Here is a 7,244-nt window from a genome sequence, read left to right on the forward strand (position 1 = left end):
ATGTAAATTTATTTTGCATCATAAATATCTTTGTTTATGATAAAAACTCATCGTAAATAATCTACTATTTATTTTTTAATTTTTTTTTAATTTTTTATCGATTATTTATGATAAAAAATTTATCATAAATAAGTTATATTTGTGACATAAATAAAATTTATGTCGTAAATATTATTTAGTTGTGATGTAAATTTTTTATCTCAAATAATCTATTATTTATTTATTTTTAAAATTTTTTGACTTTTCATTGATTATTTATGATGTAAATTTTATGTCACAAATAATTTACTATTTACAACACAAATAATTTTGTAGTCGCAAATACTCCCATTTGCAACATAAATTTTTCATTACAAATAATCTACTAATTATTTTTTAAAAAAATTTTAAATTTTTCATCGATTATTTGTTATGCTAAATTTGCATCGCAAATAAAGATTATTTATGATACAAAATTTTATATATATCATAAATAATATGTTATTTTTGATAAAAAGTATTTTATATCATAAATAGTTAATTATTTATGATGTAAAATTTTTTTCATCATAAATAGTGGTAGTTGCGATGAAAGTATTTTTGTCATAAGTAATTACTTCGTAAAAACTCTATTTTCTTATAGTAAGCTTTACCAATGGTAATTTTATTGTTGCTAATAATACTTTTTATCGATGGTAAATGGCGATCAATGATTATACCATTGCCAAAAAAAATATTAGCGACAACAAGTTGCATTGCTAATAAAAATAATTTTATTTTTTTTAATTTGATCATAGGATTATTAGCAACGATTATTGGCGATGGGAGTGATTATATTAGTGATGGTATTTTTCCATCGCTAATAACCCTAAATTCCCCTCCCCCCATACTTTTCTGGTTCCCCCTGCGCCCTCATTTTCCCCCCAACCCTCCTATTTTCTACGTTGGCTCCCCCACCAATGACCAACCCCCTCCCCCCGATTTTCCCCTCTCTGAGCCTTCGGCCACCTCCCCAAGCTCCCGGATTGCCTCTCCCCAGCCGCCTCCGGTCCCCCTCTTTTCCCCACCATCGGATCGGGCTTCCCCGAGCCCTCGACTGCCTACTCGAGCCCTTAGTCCACCTCCCCCCTGACTGCCTCCTCGAGCCTCCATCTGTCAGATCTTGAGCCCCCGCCTGCCTCCCTCCGACCGCCTCCTTGAGCCTCCAGTCCATCGGATCCCAAGCCCCTCGACTGCCTCTCCGAGCCCCAACCGCCTCCCCCCAGCCTCGCACCACCATCCCCACCTCGAATGTGGCATCCCCATGCTGGATCGAAACTTCCCGAGCCCCACCCCTTTCTTCACCGGCATTGCCGGCATGTCCCGACGTCGGCATCCCTCCCCCCTCCCTCGACCACGCCACCCCACCCACTACACTACACCGCCCCCCCTTCCAGCGATCGCATTCCCCCCTCCGCGGCCCTAAGCATAGTGCCACCACGCGCCACCCCCTCCCTTCCCACCTTCCCGACGCCGCCTACCTGCCTCACTACCCCACCCCCTCCCCTTGGCCTGCTCACCCACAACAGTCTCCCCCCTAACAACCTCTTCTTCTTTCTTTTTTGTTTTTGTTTCTATGTCAGGGCTGGAGTTTGCATCCTTTTGTGCCTGCTTATTGAAAGCTGTTGCTGTTGAACATATCTATAAAGGTATAAGCACTTGATTTAATCGAAAATGACATCCCTGCATTACAAAAATAAAAGTCTGATTATCATCTTAGTTCTTTATGAAGAACTTGAGAGAAGATCCTACATCTTTGGGATGAAGATCTATAGAGATAGATTAAAAAAAGTTGCTTAGATTATCCTAGTCTATGTACATAGACACCGTGCTGAAGTGGTTCAGCATGAAGAATTTCAGAAAAGGCTATCTCCCGATAAGTCATGAAATTTTTCTCTCGAAGAGAGATTGTCTGACAACTCCTTAAAGAGAGACCATATGAGTAGAGTTTCATATACTTCGACAGTAGATTCTATAATATACGTCATAATAATGTATAAGATTAGACATGGATACTCACTAAGGGTAGTGAGTAGATACCAGTTTGATCTAGAAAAAATCACTGGAAGGTCGTAAAGATCATCCTTAAGTATTTGAGAAATAATAAAGACTAGTGGCTTATATATGGTGAAACTGACTTGAAACTAGTAGGATTTACCAACTTCAGCTTTCAGTCAGACCATAATAATAGCAAGAGTGTGTCAAATTATAATTTTCCTTGAACGATTGAGCAATCTACTGAAAAAGTTTCAAGCTATACACCGTGGTTAATACTGTTTGCAAGACGAAGTATATCACGGCATCCGATGCTGCGAAGGAAGCTGTATGGTTGTGAAAGTTCATCAGCGAGCTCGAAGTGGCACCTTCTTGTGGGAACCAGATCTAGGGTTTCAGGGTTAGATCTTGAAACTTTTTCAAGATCATACAGCGGAAGACTAAAATAAATCAAAATTTATTTTCTAAGATCAGAAAATCTCTAGATCTAAGATCCTATTACATGATTATTACATAGCATTAAATCAAAAATTAAAATATATAAATATAGCATGAACTACATGTTGATCATATCAACATGTTTCTATACTACATCTAATGTATGTATTAAACAATAGATCAGATCTATTACCTTGCAAGTTAGATGTTCTAACCTTGCTGATCTGGGCTTGAGGATGATGTTGCAAGCCGCACACACGTCCGGCCTCTAGGAGTCGTCCACACGAGCCCACGAATCTCGATCAGAAGTCCTGCTTCAGGAAATCAGCACAGTATGCTAGTACTGCGCTGATCCTTCTTTGATGGTTGATCAGGTGCCTCCTTCTTCTTGATTTGGACTCTTCCAAAGATGAAAATAGAAGGAGGAGTTTCAGATCTGAGACACTCTCAGGAAACTCAAGATGGAGGGAGGAAAGATATGAAAACAAAAACCCAGAAGAAGACCCTCTTCTTCTTCACGTTTTTCTCTCTAGACACCCAAACTTGCATCTTTTATATCTCCACGACCCAAAGGTATTTCTCTTGATTTTTGGATGACAAAGAAGGCCTTCAAATCTCTAACTCTCCTAAAATTTTACGAAGAAACTCATCTTATATAGAGAGATATGATAGAGTCCTTGTCTAGGTCAAACACCTAGTCAAGGCTTATCCAAACATGGCAAGTTAAGGGACGCCCAACTCTTGAGCACCTCCTCCATATTTTCATGATGGATCACCAGAAAAGGGTGCACAATGTAACCCTAAAAGCCATGAAAATTCCAAAAAAAATTTGGATAAATTCGGTGCAAAATTGAAAGAGTTTTGGATTTCTAAAACTCTATCTCATAGAATTCGAAATCCAAACTTATTCCTTTTAGATTTGATCCAAACCACCTTCCATGTAAGAAAGAAGAGAGGAGACCTTTTGTGAACGTGGAGAGATCTGGGAGAGGGCTTTTGTCGCACAAAATAAGTGGAGATTGGCGTTGAATAAGAGAGAGGGCGTGGAGAAGGCTTATGTGGCGCAAGGTGGAATCCTAGTCTACTAGGATTCTGTCTTATGACTTGTTTTAATTTGGTTTTCCAAACCAAATCAAATCAAAATTAGATCAACCCAATTAAAATAGGTCTTAACCCAATTAAGAACCTAATTTAATCAGATTAAATTAGATTTAAATCTGATTTAATTTTCTAATCAAATTAGAAATTAGATTGACCCAAGTCCTAGTTGAACTAGGACTAGTTTTTCCTTGCACTTGGCTTATCCAATAAACCAATTGGACTTGATCCAATCAAGCCCAAACTAAATCTAATTAAATCATATTTAATTAGACTTAATCTCAGCCCATTGGCTTAATCAAATTAAGCCAATTAGCAATCGAATTGCTAATCGATCCTCCTGCAACACTTGCACTGGGTTAAATGTCAATCGTATTGATCATTTAACCCTAGAACGATTCTTAATCGTTGATCAACCATCCGATCGGATCATGAACTCTAATGTGTGTGACCTCATAGGTCCGAACCTAAGCCGGTAGCATAGGAAAATTCTATACCAATCGAAGTGACCATCTAGCAATGGTACCCGACGACCGGATAGGTCGAATGTGTAGAACAACATCCTTAGAACCCATGCGGATATAGTTTTCATATAATTCATCCCCTTGACCAAAATGATCATAGGACACCCCAGAGTCAACTGTCAACTCTGATCAGGTTGTCCACATTGTATTTCAAAATATCAAATCCATCTGATGGATTACCCTGGCCAAGGTTTTGCTAAATTGAAATACAGCGACTCATTCTTCTCCAACTCTTGGAGTGGTCAATCCCATCTCGATCACACTCTGACTTCGCAAGTACTTGACTGTGCCCAGAAGCCTTCCGTCCCTGAATTAGAAATTCAGTTAGTCCAGTACCAAAGCACAGTGAGTTGCTTGCAAGTCACTGAGGCGATCTCAAGTCTAAGGGACACTTATACCTATATCCCATCAGAGACATTCTCGACAGCAGAATGCTCTGGAGTTGGTCACGTTCAATGATGATGTACCCTTACATCTCACCTGTATGCCATACCAGTGTCTCCACACTCTTGGTTAAGAGGACAACCAACCCATATGGCCTACAGCGACCTATGCTCGATAGAAGCTGTCGTCCTTATTAACAGCCTATCATTTGGTCGTGAACAGTTTTAAGGACTAATCGATAAATCCTCTCTTTATCGAACTAAATAGTCCTAAGGACTTCATCATAACAACGGAGTTCATTAGAAGATGAAAGCTTATGATGAAAATGCCAAATATATTTTATTTATTAACAAATCAATTACAATACTTGGTTGCTCAACCGTCAACAGCTTGACGATTGGCTTTTTGGGACACATTTCCAACAACTCCCACTTGTCCTAAAGCCACTCGGCACAGTATCTAATACCCATCTTCGACTTGTGGTTGTCGAACTCCTTTATTGCCAGGGCTTTAGTGAAGGGGTCGGCTAGGTTCTCCTTTCCGTCGATCTTCTGAAGGTCGACGTCACCTCGATCCACGATCTCCGGACCAGGTGGAAGCGGCGCAAGATGTGCTTCGTCCGCTGATGTGCTTTGGGTTCCTTCACCTGAGCTATGGCACCAGTGCTGTCGCAGTAGAGCAGGACTGGACCATCGAGGGAGGGTGCTACTCCGAGCTCGTTGATGAATTTCCTCAGCCACACAGCTTCCTTCGCGGCATCCGATGCTGCGATGTACTCCGCTTCACAAACAGAGTCTGCCACAGTATGCTGCTTGGAACTCTTCCAGCAGATGGCTCCACCATTCAGAGTAAAGATATAACCCGACACACTGCTCCTGCTGTCATCATGGTCAGATTGGAAGCTGGAGTCTGTGAACCCCACAAGTTTCAGATCTGACTCGCCATAAACCAACCATTGGTCCTTAGTATTTCTCAAATACTTAAGGATGGCTTTAACCACTTTCCAGTGATTTTCTCCAGGATCAGATTGGTATCTACTCACTACTCCTAGTGAGTATGCCACATCTGGTCTTGTACATGTCATGGCGTACATGATAGATCCCACGGCTGAAGCATATGGGACTCTACTCATACGCTCTCTCTCTTCAGGAGTTGTCGGACAATCCTTCTTAGAGAGAGAAATTCCTTGGCCTATCGGTAGATAGCCCTTCTTGGAATTCTCCATGCTGAACCTCTTCAGCACAGTGTCTATGTACATGGACTGGGATAACCCAAGCATCCTTTTAGATCTATCCCTATAGATCTTCATCCCTAGGATGTAGGATGCTTCACCCAAGTCCTTCATGGAGAACTGTGATGACAACCAAACTTTTATTCCCTGTAGTGCGGGGATGTCATTCCCGATTAAGAGAATGTCATCCACGTACAAGACAAGGAATACCACAACTGGACCATTTGCCCATTTATAGATGCAGGGCTCTTCTCCATTCTTAATGAAGCCATACGTTTTGATCACCTTATCAAAATGCATGTTCCAACTCCGAGAAGCTTGCTTCAATCCATAAATGGATCTCTGAAGCTTGCACACCTTGGACTCATCTGTGGATGTAAACCCTCAGGTTGTATCATATACACCTCTTCGGTCAGCTCTCCATTCAGGAAAGCTGTCTTTACATCCATCTGCCAGATCTCATAATCCAGATGGGCAGCTATTGCAAGCATTATCCGAATAGATTTGAGCATTGCCACAGGGAAAATGTCTCGTCATAGTCAATACCATAACGTTGACGATACCCCTTGGCAACCAGACGGGCTTTATAGGTCTCCACCTTTCCGTCTGCGCCCCTCTTCCTTTTGAAGACCCATTTACACCCAATGGGTTTAACCCCTTCAGGTGGGTCAACCAATGTCCATACATCGTTGACCTTCATGGACTCCATTTCGGATTTCATGGCTTCAAGCCATTTCTCGAATCAGGTCTCTGCATTGCATCCATATAGGTGATCGGATCCTCATTATTCTCATCAAGTTCGATGGGATCACCATCCCGGACCAAGAAACCTAGTATCTGTCCGGCTGATGCGGTACTCTACCGGATCGCCTTAATGGTGCAGGTATATTGGGCTCCGGATCTGATCTAATCATATCCGACTCAGGTTCAGCTATTGGTGTCGGTCCTTCTACCTGTTGAACTTCATCAAGTTCAACCTTAGAGGCAACGGTTCCTTCACCAAGGAACTCCTTTTCTAAAAAGATTGCCTTAAGGCTGACGAACACCTTTTGTTCATCAGCATGGTAGAAAAAATATCCTTTTGTCTCTTTGGGGTACCCTATGAATGAGCATTTGTCAGACCTAGGTCCAAGTTTGTCTGTGACTAATCGTTTGACATAGGCCGGGCACCCCCAGACCCTAAGGTGTGAAAGTGCTGGCTTACGTCCCGTCCATATCTCATATGGAGTCTTAATTACAGACTTACTTGGAACCTATTTAACAGATAACAGGCCGATTCGAGTGCATATCCCCAGAAGGATATCGGCAAGCTAGCAAAACCCATCATGGATCGGACCATGTCTAACAGAGTCCGATTCCTCCTTTCAGACACACCATTATGCTGTGGTGTTCCTGGAGGAGTCCATTGGGAGAGAATCCCATTCTCTCCTAGATATGTGAGAAACTCACTAGAAAGGTATTCTCCTCCTCGATCAGATCGAAGAGTTTTAATACTCTTCCCAGTTTATTTTTTACTTCACTTCGAATCGTTTGAACATTTCAAATGAATCCGACTT

This window comes from Elaeis guineensis, chromosome 8 (assembly GCF_000442705.2).
Source record: "Elaeis guineensis isolate ETL-2024a chromosome 8, EG11, whole genome shotgun sequence".
Classification (NCBI taxonomy): Eukaryota; Viridiplantae; Streptophyta; class Magnoliopsida; order Arecales; family Arecaceae; genus Elaeis; species Elaeis guineensis.